This window comes from Bos grunniens, chromosome 5 (genome assembly GCF_055505025.1).
Source record: "Bos grunniens cultivar Pamir isolate PY7600 chromosome 5, Bosgru_T2T1.0, whole genome shotgun sequence".
In the NCBI taxonomy this organism is placed as follows: domain Eukaryota; kingdom Metazoa; phylum Chordata; class Mammalia; order Artiodactyla; family Bovidae; genus Bos; species Bos grunniens.
In genome coordinates, this window is record NC_141169.1 from 56,362,670 (window position 1) to 56,379,386 (window position 16,717).

At 38.7% G+C, this 16,717-nt stretch overlaps 1 long non-coding RNA gene across 1 annotated transcript; it reads right to left on the reverse strand.

Annotated features, from left to right (window-relative positions):
- Positions 1-2,640: 2,640 nt before the first annotated feature.
- LOC147371961 (uncharacterized) lies at positions 2,641-4,038 on the reverse strand. Its single transcript, XR_015164742.1, has 2 exons — positions 3,878-4,038; positions 2,641-2,801 (listed from the first exon to the last, which is right to left on the reverse strand). It is a non-coding gene; the product is annotated as an uncharacterized LOC147371961 (long non-coding RNA).
- Between the last annotated feature and the right edge of the window lie 12,679 nt (positions 4,039-16,717).

Consider the following 16,717-nt stretch of genomic DNA (forward strand, 5'->3'; position numbering starts at 1 on the left):
CAGTTTCTCAATGTAGGAAACAAGTTTAAATGATGAACTAGCCTGTTTCTTTCCAGCCCCCACAGTGCACTTACATGAAACTCAGAGTCACCAAGGCAGACAGCCTGCTCATGGTGCCAATTTGGACTAATATATGAATTATTCCATCTATATTGTCAGATATGTGTCATGTTCCCCTAGGATATGATGCAAAGTTATGTCATGAGACACACCAGATATCATATGAAAAATACCCACATGGACATTCTCTGCAATTCCTAGCTCCATTGCAAGTTCCATTTCCATTTTCAGAAATGTCCACTATTTTTAGATATTAAAGCAAATCTCATAAGGAGGATTAAGGATTAGGGGTTATCAATGTAAAGAGAAAACAATCATTCTTAATCATGACTGCATTATGTGGAAAAATTACTTCCTTTCATCGGATTTTGGTTTAAACCATTATACTGAAATTGGCTTCTGAAAAGTTGTCTCGGGTAACTTATTTATAGTCATGATGTGGAAAAACACAATTTGCTCCAGTATCCTATTATTTCTACATTGCTCTGTCATTTGTGACCTGAATAAGGTCTGGTGATTTCATAGGATGAGAAGGCGCTAAGATAGGTAGAGGCAAAGATAAAAGTCTTGCCTATTCTCTCCAAGATGATGAACTTGACTCGATGGAGATGCAAGTCATGGTACTTCCAAAAGCACGGCTGTCCACCGGAAGCCTTTCCACATAGAGCCCTACTTCAAGGGACGTCAGGGTGAAGTAATGGGGCTGGCTTAACTAAAGGTGATTTGAAAGGAAAAAATCATTTTTTGTTATAGGCGTCTGCATACCTCAGGGCAGTTTCCAGGTCATTTTTCATCATTTCACATTTCCCTTTGCACATCTTAACCACAACTGAACATTTCCTTTCCAGCTCCTCTACGAATGGTGCAACCATGAATGAGTTTCTCCCCTGCTGGTAGTATACCACATCACGTGAGAAGGCTTTAAAAGAGTCTTAGAGAAAAGGTGCCAGAATCCTGTGAACTGTCACATCTCTAGAGAAGAAAGACTCCTGACAACTTGCCAGCCATCAAAATTAAAATTCCTGTATTTTGTAAACTCTAAATTGTCTGACCAGCCCCCTGATATAGACATCTACATCCTTCATTTGCTTTGGTTCATCTCACAAATGACATGAAGATGAGATGCACTGATGAGCTGAAATTGAGTGTATGCGTGTGTGTGTGCTTGCGTGTGAAAAGGAGAACATCTGTTTTCCCAGGGTGTGTCAAAGATGTATGATTCTTAACAACTTCTGCTAGGATCTGCTCATAATCAAATGTTTAAATGTCTCATCCTCCAAACATCTGAGCCATACTAAATTAATGAAAGAAGATGGTAATTGTTCGCTAGGGGAATGAAACAGAATGCCACATTAAGAAATCATTGGAAACCCTGTTATCCGTTAACACTATCCTAACTCCAAAAGTTGGCAAAATAATATCTTAGGAATTCAAGCTATATTTTCATTCAAACTAAAGACATTTTACCTCCTGTCTAAACTGTAAAGTGTGAAAGTGTTAGTCACTCAGTCACGTCTGACTCTTTGCGACCCCATGGACTATAGCCCATCAGGCTCCTCTCTCCATGGAATTCTCCAGGCAAGGATACTGGAGTGGATTGCCATTTCCTTCTCCAGGGGATCTTCCCGACCCAGGGATCAAACTCGAGTCGCTGCAGCAGGCAGATTCTTTACTGTCAGAGCCACCAGGGGAAGCCCCTAAACTGTAACGTCCTCTACAATAGGGTCTGAGTCATGTCTCTGGGTTCTAACCGAATGTCCTACAAACAGAAGGGGCTGGATACATGTTTCTTTAATATATTTTTTAAATTTATTATTGGCTGTGGTGGGTCTTCACTGCTGCACACAGGCTTTCTCTAGTTGCAGCAAGCAGGGCTACCCTCTAGTTGCAGCGCAGGGGCTTCTCCTTGCGTGGCTGCTTTTATTGTGGAGCACATCCGGGCTTCAGTAGCTGCAGCACGCGGGCTCAGTAGCTGTGGTACATGGGCTTAGTTGCCCTGAGGCATATGAGATCTTCCCCGACCAGGGATGGAACCGTGTCCCCTGCATTGGCAGGCGGATTCTCAACCACTGGGCCACTCGGGAAGCCTGAGTATGTTTTCTGATGATGATAATAGCAATGATGAACTAACTCCCCTTAATTCCTACCATGAATAATATTCCACATATTTACTCATTAGATCCATACTTCTCAAAACATGTTCCACCTGCCTTGTAATATTGATGGTTCTAAAAATGAAGGAACAAAAAGGGCTCCTTAGATCAATTAAGATTGTGAAACCTGGGACATCCCTGGCGATCCAGTGGTTAAGACTTTGTCTTCCAATGCATGGGGTGCAAGTTTGATGCCTCCCTGGAGAACTAAGATCCCACATGCCTCGGGGCCAAAATACCAAAATATAAAATGGAAGCAATATGGTAACAAATTCAATAAAGACTTTAAAAAATGGTCCTCATCAAAAAAAAAAAAAGATTATGAAACCTGAGCTTGCACAAAGTTAAAGATTTTTCCTGCCACAGAATTTCTTAAGAAACTTTATAACACATTTGTGCATTGTGAAACTCTAAAAGAGGGTCAGAGTTAGCAATATTTTCCAAAACTGTTTAATAAGGAAACCAGTGTCTTTCAGAACAAAGTTTGGGAAATGCCGCCTTAGACTAATGTTCAATGAGTACTCATTATATGCAAGAATAGTGTCCATGGAAATCCATTCTTTCTCTCAGCCTCAGTTGTTGTTTTATCTGTAAAGAGACAATAATAACATGCACCACACAGGGTTGTCATGAAAATACAGTCAAATCTATAAAAGGTCAAGTGAAGTAAATTGAAGTGGCTCAGTCATGTCCAACTCTTCGCAACCCCATGGACTGTAGCCTACCAGGCTCTTCCATCCATGGAATTTTCCAAGCTAGAATACTGGAGTAGGTTGCCATTTCCTTCTCCAGGGGATCTTCCCAACCCAGGGATCTAACCTGGGTCTCCCACGTCTGAGCCACCAGGGAAGCCACATTACAAAAGCTCAAGCCTAGCCCAAGGCAGACACATAATGAATGCTCCTTCTCTGTCGCATAGGCAGCACGGAGGGGAAATGAAATTGTCTTGAATTTAACTAGACCTCCGTACACCTTTTAGGTGTGTCCACATGAGGACAGAACTGTGACATGTAGACACATTCTCTGGTTCAGGAGCCAAGTCAGGCCAGCCATGGCCATCTCCCACCCCAACTGGGATTTTCACATCCTTCACCTGATAAACCTCCACCTGCCACTGCCTTTGTTAATTAGACCCATTATTACTCACACAATCACACACACTTGCAGAGACCCGGGCATTCAAGCCTAAACAGAAAGCTCAGTACTTTCAATAGCCAACATGGGCTAAAGTGCATTGCTGTCAAGGATCTTGGGCAAAAGAAATGTATCATTTAGGGCTGAACAGTACACTCGTACTGCCTTTAGTTTCTAATCTGTGTTAGCAACACTGCATGGCAAAGTGGACTGAAATAAATATTTAAATAAAATCAAAGTAGCACAAAGCACTGCAAAAAACGAGCCTTTTATGAGTCGAAATTCATCCGTGATACTCTAGCGCCCTCTACTGACTATATTTTCCAACAGCTCAGACTGCTCCCGGCGGCTTTTTTGTGTTTTGCTTTGTTTTGTTTTGTTTTTTCTTGAGAACATGCGATGTTTCATTTTGATTAAAATTTTTTTACACATGAATTAGCAAAAAGTGTTAGTAAAATGGTACTTATTGTAGAATCGAAATACATGGAATTACTTAAAATTATTCTCTCTCTTAACATTACAATCCTCACCTAGAGGTCAGTTCAGTTCAGTTCAGTCGCTCAGTCGTGTCCGACTCTTTGCGACCCCATGAATCGCAGCTCGCCAGGCCTCCCTGTCCATCACCAACTCCCGGAGTTCACTCGGATTCACGTCCATGGAGTCGGTGATGCCATCCAGCCATCTCATACCTAAAGAGGTATCTTAATCAAAAACACTTAGAGATTTCCTGTTGAGCTGTAATCATGGAATATATATTACTGCTGTTTAAATTGTAACGTATTCCATAAAGAATTTGTGTAGGCATCCTCTTGGCACATCTATAGATTCTAATTTTTATTAATTATAGATGCAATTTTTGCCTCATTTAACATGGCCTATTGCTTTGGCTGCCAAATTTGGTAAATAAAAATATATCCCATGTACCTGCATGACATATACTGAATACTTACACTAAAAGTTACTAAATTACTGAGTAGAAAAGAATCCATTGTTTATCTGAAATTCAAATTTAATTGGGTTGCCTGTATTTACCCAAAGACCTTACCTATTTTCACATGTGCTCTGAATTTCATAATTGAAATTCTTTTCTCTTGGGATATGCAGTGCTTATCCTACCATAATAATGGATAAAAGCAAAACATCTCTCTTTGTCTTCTATTTCTTCCCTTGCATTTTCTGAGACACTGAATAGGTTTTAACATATCAAAGCCTAAAGCAAAAGATTGCTTTAGCAGGGTCTGCTAGGCATGACTGAAAACATTTGTTCTTTTTTTTTTAAAGTTATTTAATTAGTAAATGAATTGAATGAGAAAAATTCTGAATTCCTGGATTTCTTTTATGCAGCAACAAAAAATACTATATGAAATATATAGAATATTTTGTTTTGCTTCGTTTTCAGAATAATGAATTTGAAAACAAGGGCACCTAGATGCAACATGATTCTAAAGCAGGAAATCTCAAGCCTACACAGTAGACTCACCTGTGAAAGTTTTAAAACTGAAGCATACCCAGGTCCCACCTGCAAATCAATTAAATAAGAACCCTTGAGGTTGGAATCCCCAGGAACCTCATGGCTAAAAGCAGCTCTGGCAATTTTAATATGCAGCCAGGGTGGCCAACCACTGTCTTGAACCCATCAAGTCCCTTCAGAGAGAGCTTCTTACCTTTGACTTGCATGTGAATTAATGCAGATTGATTTAGTAGAATCTGGGCATTTCTAATTAGCTTCCAGTTGATGAAGTTGCTGCTGGGCCAAGGACCACAGTTTGAAAATCAAAATTTTAGAAGAGGCCACAGAAGAAAAGGGAATTTGTTTCAATATGGAACAACAGAATGTCTGTGTGAGCTGAAAATGCAGATTACTTACAACCACAACACCGTAATGATAACTGCTGTAGAAATAAAAGGAGGGCGGCTCAGAGAAAAACTTAATAGTTCTGCAGTAGGTTATTGTATCATCTTGAGTGATCTTCCTGTTTTCTGTCAGTCTCCCTCACTGCCCAAAAGGACCTAATATTTGCTCCCTACTTTTGCAGAAATGCTATGAGAATTTGCTATGCAATAATTGAAAGCACACAAGTTTAGGTCATATTAGAATTTAGTTTATAGTTGAGTTCCATCAGACTTTTTTTAACCATTTTCGTCTGTTGAAGCAATATGCAGTCTGTGCAACCAAGTGAAGCTGATCAAATGAACCCTTGAAAGTATAATTGGTAAACCTCCTCATGAGCTTTTGAAAAATTAATCAAGACAGGTTTGATGAACCTTGATGAGAGAGTCTCTTTAGGACCAATGATTTAGTTCCCAGTGTATTGTCATAAAGGAAAATTCCAGCAGCGAATCCCAAGGTGACCCATTCCTCTTGTTTGGGTAGAGCATAACGACTTCTTGAACACTACAAAGAATTCTGCTGGTTTAAAAATCAATTGACTAGATTTGGTCAATATAATTAAATGAAACTGATCCTTCTGTTTCGAAAACTGTCAATTTGACTCACATGTTAACATTTTAATAAGGAAACAGCCACCATAATCTTCCAATGCCTTACAACAGAGTTCTGTGGGGTGTATGGTGAGGCCACTCAAGAGGACGGTTCTCTCACTTTCTGTATATCCCTTGCTCGAACTATGCCAGCTTTCCCAACTCACATGACTAACCTTCCTACCTACTTGCCCAAGGCCCCACCTAGTGACTGTTCTTATCAAAGAGGCTGTGAGGGGCATGCCCCTCTGCTGGTTTCCCTGGGAACTAATGAGCCAACCAGACATCAATTCCCCCAATAACTGGCAATTTCCCCTCCCCACCCAGCAGGAGGAAGCCTGCCGCCAGGTCCTGCCCGCCATCTGTCTGCTGCACACAGTCAGGTCCAAATCCAGGACCCTGCTTGAGACATGTAGGCTCTCTCATCCATTAAACCACTGATGCTCTGTTGCTGATTCCAGGCTCTTTCTTAGGCCTTAAAGCTGGGCAGGTGCAGACCCTGTAAGCCTGTGGGGTGCAGCCCAAAAGGGTTATGTTGTAGAAAGCAGTGCATACAGTGTTGTCTTTAAAATGTCTCCAGAACTAGTCATGGAAATTAGTATTGAAATATTTCTTCTGCAAGCACTCAAAGCCAATGCCTTCATAAGGTCTTTTGCACATATTCACCAGAGAAGGCAGAGGCATTACAAATGGTGCCTCAAATTCCACTGCACAGCCGATCTCCCCCACCACCACCTGCAAAGTTACAAAACCTACCTCGAGCACACAGACATGGTCAATGATACTTTCAGTTTTATTGTATTAATTCAATTCATGGTATGTAACCTAGTGATCACCTCTTGGAATTGTCTTCTGTTTTTCTGACAAGGTACCTCATCTACTTTTGGTCTTTTTCCCATGTCTCCATCTTCTTTCTCTGAAAAAAACCTGAAATGCTGGTCTTCCCTAGCTTCTAATCCTAGCCCTCTGCCCTTCCCATTTATCTCCCTTCATTCTTACAACTTCAACTATCAGGCATAAGGTGACAACTCCATCTGTAACTCCAGGCCTGGCCTCTCCTCTAAGCTCTAGATTCTTGCTGTTCAATAGGGCAGTTACTAATCACATGTGACTAAAAAATTTTAGTTAATTTAAATTAAATAAAATGTAAAATGCCATTCCTTTAAAAAAAACTCACTGATTTTATTTATTTTGGCTGCATCACTTAGCATGTGGGATCTTAGTCCCCCTGTTGAGTGGTCAAACCCACACCCCCTGTATTGGAAGCATGCAGTCCCAACCACTGGATCGCCATTTCTCGGTCTCACTAGCCACAGTTCAATACTGAATAACCACATACACTTCATGTATGCCACATGGATAGTTCATGTGAAAACCATTTCATCATCACAGAAAGTTCTATTGGACTTAGATAACAGCAGCTAGTAATACATATGCCAGTCATCCTTCTAAGTCTTTTATATGTAAACAAATCTAATCCTCACAAATGTCTCAGGTACTTAACAGTAGTCAAAATCACAGAGACAAAAAGTAGAACACTGGTTACTGGGGGGTCAGGGAGTGAAGACTGGGGAATTGTTTAAAAGACATGGAGTTCCATGTTGCAAGATGAAACAGTGCTGGAGATGGAGGATGGTATTGGCTATACAATATGAATGCACTTATTACCACTGAACTGTACACTTAAAAATGGCTACGATGGTACATTTTATGTGTATGGTAGCGCAATGAGAACAAACAAGGTTTGTGCTAAGTACTGTTAAGATAGTGGTGAAATTAGTATGTGTAGCTTTGGAAACGGGAATTTGGGACGCCTCACTATCAAAGATAACTAATGCCAGCAATAAGAACCCTGAAAGAGAATTCAATTAAAATGGGAGTTTTATGGTAGACATTTTCAAAAAAAGGTGTGCTTGGGATTATAGCTTGAAAAATGAAACTAATATGATGAAAATAAATTGATAATATATTTAACAACATTAAGGTTAACATTGCAATGATTTGCTCACACTTAGAACAAAGGCATTGGTTATACTGACATAAATTTTGAAAAAATTATGAATAAGTAAATGCACATTTAATTTTTTGGGTACTAGATGCACATGTACAAAATTCAAAAGGTTCAAAATCGTACACAGCAAATAGTAACATTTCCTCCCTCTCCAACATCTAGTTCACTTTCCCTGGTGGGGACTTTATCCACTGCGTGCGTGCTCAGTTGTGTCCAAATCTTTGCAGCCCCGTGGGCTGTAGCCCACCAGGCTCCACTGTCCATGGGATTCTCCAGGCAAGAACACTGGAGTGGGTTGCCATTTCCTTCTCCAGGGGATCTTCCCAACCCAGGGATCAAACCCATGTCTTCTGTGTCTCCTATATTTGCAGGCAGATTCTTTACCACTGAGCCACCTGAGATAGCTCATTGTATTTACTTATAGGAATATTCTAGACACCTGTATGTATATGTGTTCAATCACGAGGTTGGGAAGATCCCCTGGAGAAAGAAATGGCAACCCACTCCAGTATTCTTGCCTGGAGAATTCCCCGGACGGAGGATCTTGGTGGGATATAGTCCATGGGGTTGCAAAGAGTCAGACACTACCGAGTGACACACACACACACACACACACACACACACACAGTTTTCCACAGTGGCTGCACCAATTGACATTTCTACCAATAGTGCACAAGGGTTCCTTTTTCTCCACACCCTCACCAACACATTATTTCTTGTCTTTTTTATAAGTCATTCTAACAGGCAGGGGGTGATAATTTCACTGTGCTTTTGATTTGCATTTCCATGATGATAAATGATGTGGAGCTTCTTTTCAAGTACCTGTTAGCCATCTATATGTCTTCTTTGGAAACCTGTCTATTCAGATCCTCTGCCTATTTTTTTAATCAAGTTGTTTGGGAGGTACTATTGAGTTAGAGAAGTTATTGCTATATTTCGGATATTAACCACTTATCAGATATATGATTTGCAAATATTTTCTACCATTCAGTAAGTTGCCTTTCATTTTGTTAGTGGTTCCCTTTGTTATGAAGAAGTACTTTAGTTTGATGTATATTTTTGACCCTTGTACACTTCTTAGGTGAAAACAGTATGTCATAGCTTGTACATCTCTTATTACGAATAAGGTCACATAGATCTTATGCTTAAAGAGGTACCTATTTGTATTCTGTCCATGTTATTTGCTCATTTTTCTGTTGTTTTTTATATAGATGTAAACAGTCATCACTTTACTATAACATCTTTCATGCTACTGGGTGGAAAATATTTTTTATCTTCTTTTTTTGAAGATTAAAAATGCTGTTAAGAGTATCGATAGCACCTTTTATGGTTTTGTAATTTTTGTGTCACTTTAGGCTTTCCCAATCTAAGATTATGTTTAAAATTCTCCCATGTTTTGGTATTTTTATGGCTTTCTTTTCTATTAACATCTTTGATATCTCTGGAACTTATTTGGGTATAGAAATAACTTAAGCATTTAACTTTTTTCCAGATGTCCAGTTTTCTCCAAACCACTTACAGAATATTTCATTCTTTCCCACTGTTTACCTTTTCTGACCCTCAGGTTACAAAGCTTCTCATCTCCCTGGGAATTGGGTACCAGTTTCCTTGAGAACCGGATACTTTATTCCACATTATCCCTTTCCACAACCTTTCTCTCACTGTCCCTGCCCCCTTCTAAGGCCTTCACACAGAGTTTCCTCTTGTTTGGAAGTCTCCTTCCACATCCCCTGGACTTGCTAACTCCTCCTCAAACTCAGGTCTCAGTTCAAACGTCACTTCCTCTAGGTTGGGTACCCAATTTTATAGCCCCAAACCACCCCACACTCCTCCTCCTTGGTGCAGCTGTTCCCTACAATACAGATCCAATCCAAGTTGGACGTTTCAGTATCCCTAGTGCCTACGTCAGTATATAGTAGACAGTCAGTACTTAGTAAATATTTACTGGGCCTTCCCTGGTGGTCCAGTGGTTAAGACTCCATGCTTCCAATGCAAGAGGCATGAGTTTGATCCCTGGTCAGGGAACTGAGATCCCACATGCCATGCAGCATGGCCAAAAAGTAAAAATTAAAATAAGAGTTTACTGAAGTAATGCAATATCTATTTTTTCCCTCAGATTGATTCTCCTCCTCATGCCGTGATGGGGAAAATGGAGGGGAGGGGCACTGTGCTTCCCTTAGTGAGTCTTGAGTCCAGCCTCTTGACACAAAGTCCTCAGGGCCTCCTACCAATAACTGGCCACTCCAGTGACCAGCCTGGCCCCTCCAGACACATCTGACTTTGACCCTGTCGATCCAGATTTGGAAGGGATATACATAAAGCTTTGGCCTTTGCTCTGGAACTCTGGGATTTACTAATTTTCAGAAAAGGAAACATTATGTTAGAGTTTTCTAGACCCAGTTTGATTTTTTCCCCATTATTTTACCACCTTCAATGTGAGGCAATATAAATGCAGATAGCACTCAGGATGTCACTAAGGATTAATTTTTTTCCATTTATCTACTTATTTGGCTGCCTGGGGTCTTAGCTGCAGCGTTCAGGATCTCTGCTGTGGCATGCCGGCTTAGCAGTTGTGGTGCACGGGTTTAGTTGCCCCACAACATGTGGAATCTTAGTTCTCTGACAAGGGATCAAACCCACGACCCCTGCACCTCAAGGCAGATTCTTACCCTCTAGACCACCCAATTTTTTTTCTCAACTTAGCCTTAATACCTGTTGAAAAAATATTATTATCCTTATAAAATCCCATATACTCTACTTGCTAATTTCTATAGAACCAAATTCATTCTGCTTGGGAACTCTATCACTTGCATTATCCAAGTTAGCAGTAGAAATCAGCAGGGAAAAGAAAAAAAAAAAATGTGAGGGGGAAAAATGCAGGTTATTAGCAGAATACTTAGCTCTTGCTTCTCAAATATTTAAAATTCAGGGAAAAAGTTCCAAAATTCAAGTGCAATACTATCATCAACATAAATTAACATTTAATTAATTATTCACTCAGGGTATTGCTCTGAAGTGAGTTTAATTAACAAATATCTAGGTTTGGTAATATCTTGCCTGGATATCTCTATCCCCTTGAGGAGGTTGAATCGCTGAATAGTGTGGTCTGATTGCTGCAGACTAAGATTATCCTGTTTCATTCTTCAGTCTGCCCTTCCTTCTCTTTCCCAAGGGCAGAATGAACAAAACAATGATTTTCTAATTGTTTAGCACTCAGTTTTCTGCCTAGCAAAGACTGTGTAGTTATACCAGTTCTCCCTTTCTTTAAAAAAATATATATATAGTATTTAGAATTCAGTGCATATTAATCTTTAAATCATTTCCTCCAGTTTAAAAAAATAGTGGAAAATTTTATTTACAAAGTACGTAGAATTGTATAATGAATTCTCTATCTCCATCAGTTTTGACACTTATCAACATTCTGCCATGTTGTTTAATCTATACCTCCACCCACTGTCCATGGGCTTCTTATTTTAAGAATTTTTCACTTATTTTTATTTTTGGCTGTGCTGGGCCTTCGTTGCTGTGCAGGGACTTTCTCCAGTTGTAATGCGCAGGTTTCTCGTTGCAGTGGCTTGTTGTGGAGCACAGGTTCTAGGACACCGGGGCTTCACTAACTGGCACATGGCTCGGGAGTTGAGGCTCGCAGGCCCTAGAGCACAGGCTTGATAGAGTTGTGGCTTCGGGGTTAGACGCTCCATGGCATGTGGCATCTTCCCAGACTAGGGATCAAACTGGTGTCCCCTGCATCGCAAAGTGGATTCTTAACCACTGGACCATCAGGGAGGCCCTCAATTCTTTTTTAAGGTAAATGTTACATATGTTGAGATGTCTAAATATTACCTGAACAATTTTGACAGTGGATACATCTGTGTAACATATCACAATGAAGATACAGAACACTTCCATCAGCCCAGAAAGTTCCTTCTCTCTAATCCCAGTCAATTCTCCGGCCTCTCCCTCACTCCAGGCAACCACTGTTCTGATTTTTTTTCAACACAGACTACTTCTATCCATACTATAATTTCATATACATGGAATCATTAAGTATGTACTCTCTTGTCTCATGCTTTTAATTAGCATAATGTCTGAGCTTCATCCAGCTTATTATATATATCAGTGATTGATTCCTTTTTATTGCTGAGCAGTATTCCAGGGTAAAAATATACCATAATTTGTTTACTCATTCTCCTGTTGACAGACATTTCATTGTTTCCAGGTTTTAGTTATTATAAATAAGTTAACTTATTATGTTGTAGACATTCTTATACAAGTCTTTTTGTGGATTTGTTTTCATTTCTCTTAAATAAAATACCAAGTTCAGGACAGCACAGTCAAGGGATAGGTGACTGTTTAACTTTATGTGAAACTGCCAAACCTTTTTTTGAAGTGATACTATTTTACATTCCTACCAGTAATGCATGAGAGTTCTGTTTGTACATCTTAACAAATATTGGCAGCAGTCTATTAGATTTTTGCTTTCCTAGTGGCTGTGTAGTGTAGTTTCTCATTGCAGTGTTTATTGGTCAATTATGTAGCTTCCTTTGTAAAGTGTCCATTAAGTGTTTTAATTTTTTTTAATTTTATTTTTAAACTTTACATAATTGTATTAGTTTTGCCAAATATCAAAATGTGTCTGACTCTTTTCAACCCCCATGGCCTGTAGCTCACCAGGCTCTTCTGTCCATGGAATTCTCCAGGCAAGAATACTGAAGTGTTGCCATTCCCTTCTCCAGGGATCTTCCCAACCCAGGGATCAAACCCGGGTCTCCCACATTGCAGGCAGACTCTACCATTTGAGCCACCCCTATCTTGAGTCATAGAAACTCTATATTTTCACATTAGAGTTGTCAGATAAATGAATATTTTCTTGCAATCCATGGTTTGCCTGATTTTCAGAGTTATTCTGGTTAAATTTTTATTTTATATTATAGTTGATTTACAATGTTGTATTAGCTTCAGGTATAGAAACATAGCATCACCAACTCAATGGACATGAGCAAACTCCAGGAGACAGTAGAGGACAGGGAAGCCTGGCGTGCTGCAGTCCAGGGGGTTGCAAAGAGTCAGACATGACTTAGCAACTGAACAACAACACAGAGCAACGTGATTGTTATAAATATACATTTTCCATTCTTTTCCAGATTCTTCTTCTGTATATGTAAGTTATTACAGAATAAAGAGTTCCCTGTGCTATACAGTAAGACCTTGTTTGTTATCTATTTTATATATAATAGTGTGTATATGTTAATCCCAAACTCCTAATTTATCCCTCCCAACTTTCCCCTTTGGTAACTATGTTGGTTTTCAAAGTCTATAAGTCTGTTTATAAATAAATTCATTTGTATCATTTTTCAGATTCCACATATTAGTGATTATCATATGATATTTGTCTTTCTCAGATTTACTTCACTGAGTATGATAATTTCTCAGTCCATCCATGTTACTGCAAATGGCATTGTTTCATCATTTTTTATGGCTGAGTAATTTTCCATTGTATATATGTACCACATCTTCTTTATCCATTCCTCTGTCGATGGACATTTAGGTTGCTTCCATGTGTTGGCTATGGTAAATAGGGCTGCTATGAACATGGAGTGCATGTATCTTCTCAAATTATAGCTTTCCCTGGATAGGAATAGGACTGCTGGGTCACATTGCAACTTTTTTTAGTTTAAGGAAATTCCATGCTGTTTACCGTAATGGCTGCACCAATACCCATTCCCACCAACAGTATAGGAGGGTTCCCTTTTCTCCACCCTCTCTTAGCATTTATCATTTGTAGACCTTTTTGATGATGGCCATTGTGACCGTGTGAGGTGATACCTCATGGTAGATTTGATTTGCATTTCTATAATAATTAGCAATGTTAAGCATCCTTTCATGTGCTTTTTGGCCATCTCTGTCTTCTTTGAAGAAATATCTATTTCGATCTTCTGTCCAGGGTTACATGTTTTCTTGATATTGAGCTGCATGAGCTGTTTATATATTTTGGAGATTAATCCCTTGTCAGTCACTTCATTTGCAAATATTTTCTCCCATTCTGTGGTTATCTTTTCATTTTGTTTATGATTTCCTTGGATGTACACAAGTTTTTATGTTTAATTAGGCCCCATCTGTTTGCTTTTATTTGCATTACTCTAGGATGTGGCTCCAAAAAGATACTGCTGCAATACATCAAAGAGTGTTCTGCCTATTTTCTCTAAGAGTTTTATAGTATCCAGTCTTATATTTAGGTCATTAATCTATTTTGAGTTAATTTTTGTGTATGGTGTTAGAGAATGTTCTAATTTCATTCTTTTACATGCGCCTGTCCAGTTTTCCCAGTACTACTTAATTTGAGACTGTCTTTTCTCTATTATATATATTCTTGCTTCCTTTGTTGTAGATTAATTCATCATTGGTGCATGGATTATTTCTGGGTTTTCTATCCTGTTCCATTAGCCTATACTTCTGTTTTTGTGCCAGTACTGTTTTGATGACTACAGCTTTGTAGTATAGTCTCCAGTCAGGGAGCCTGATTCTTCCAGCTGTTTTTCTTTCTCAGGAATGCCTTGGCTATTTGGGATCTTTTGTGTTTCTATACAAATTTTAAATTTTTTTTGTTCTGGTTTTGTGAAAAATGCAAATGGTAATTTGATAGGGATTGTACTGAATCTGTAGATTGCTTTGGGTAGTATAATCATTTTGACAATATTGATTCTTTCAATCCAAAATTATGATTTATCTTTCATTTGTATTATGTTTGATTTCTTTCATCAATGTCTTATAGTTTTCAGAGTACAGGTCTTTTGTCTCCTTGGCAAGTTTGTGTGTGTGTGTGAGTCGCTCAGTCGTGTCCAACTCTTTGCAACCCTAGGGGTAGTCTGTAGTCCCCCAGGCTCCTCTATCCATGGAATTCTCCAGGCAAGAATCCTGGAGTTGGTTGCCATTCCTTTCTCCAGGGGATCTTCCCAACCCAGGGATAGAACCTGGGTTTCCCGCATTACAGGTAGATTTTTTACTGTCTGAGCCCTGGGTAAGTTTATTCCTGGGCATTTTATCATTTTTGATGTGATGGTAAATGGGATTGTGTCCATAATTTCTCTTTCTGACTTTTCATTGTTATTGTATAGAAATGAAAAAGATTGTGTATTGATTTTATATCCTGCAACTTCACTTAACTCATTGATGAGCATCTTTAGGATTTCTATATATAGTTCATGCCTTCTGCAAACAGTGACAGTTTTACTTCTTTTCCAATTTGGATTCCTTTTTATTTATTTTTCATCTGATTGCCATGGCTAGTACTTTCAAAACTATGTTGAATAAAAGTAGCAAGAGTGTACAACTCAAGAGTGTTGAGTACGATGCTAGCTGTGGGTTTGTCATATACAGCCTTTATTATTTTGAGGAGGTTCCCTCTGCACTCACTTTCTGGAGAGTTTTTATCATAAATGGGTGGTGAATTTTGTCAAATGCTTTTTCTGCATCGATTGAGATAACCATGTGATTTTTTTTTTCCTTCACTCTGTTAATGTGTTATAATCCACTGACCAGTTTTCATATGTTGAACCATCCTTGTACCCCAGCAATAATCCCACTTGGTTACAGTGCGTGATCCTATTAATATGCTGTTGAATTTGTTGTATTTCTATACACTAACAATGAACTATCAGAAAGAGAAAATAGGAAAATAATACCATTTATAATTACATCAAAAGGAACAAAATACCTAGGAATATATCTAAGGAAGTAAAAGACTTGTACTTGGAAAACTATAAGATGCTAATTAAAGAAATTGAAGATGACACAAACAGAGGGAAAGATATACCATGCTCATGGATTAGAAGACTCAATATCGTTAAAATGACCATATTATCCAAGGCAATCTACAGATTCAATACAATCCCTATCAAAATACCAATAGTATTTTTCACACAACCAGAACAGTGTTCTTGCCTGGAGAATCCCAGGGACAGAGGAGCCTGGTGGGCTACCGCCTATGGGGTTGCACAGAGTCGGACACAACTGACACGACTTAGCAGCAGCAGCAGCAGAACAGCAAATAATTCTAAAATTTGTACAGAAACACAATAAACAATAGCAAAAACAATCTTGAGAAAGAACAGAGCTAGAGTTATCATGCTGCCTGATTTCAAACTATACTACAAAAGCTATACTAATCTGAACAGTAATGGCACTGGCACAAAAATAGACACACAGATTAATGGAACAGAAAAGAGCCCAGAAATGAACCCACACTCATATGGGCAACTAACCTATGACAAAGGAAGCAAGAATATACATTGAGGAAAAGACAGTCTCTGCAATAAATGGTACTGGGAAAACTGAACAACTACATACAAAAAAAAAAAAAATCAACCTGGACTATTTTCTCACACAAAGCACAAAAGTAAATTCAAAATGAATTTAAAGACTTAAAGTAAGACCTGAAACCAGAAAACTTCTAGAAGAAAACATAGGCAGTAAACTCTTTGTCATCACCCTTAGTAATTTTTGTTTTGATATGTTTCCTCAGGCAAGCAAAAGAACAGCAAAAATAAACAGAAGGGACATCAAACTAAAAAGCCTTTGCATAGCAAAGGAAACCATCAACAACATGAAAAGGTCACCTACTAAATGGGAGAAGATATTTGCAAATAATATCTGATAAGGGGTTACTTTAAAAATATACAAAAACTCATACAACTCAACATCAAAAAACAAACAACCTGATTTAAAAATGGACGGAGGATCTGAAGATATTTTTCCAAAGAATTCATACACATCACACAAGGGCATACTTCACAGGTTTCATAATCAAGTATTAAAATAATCACATATAATAAAAACAAATCACTATCATAAAAACAAAACACAAGTAATAACAAGTATA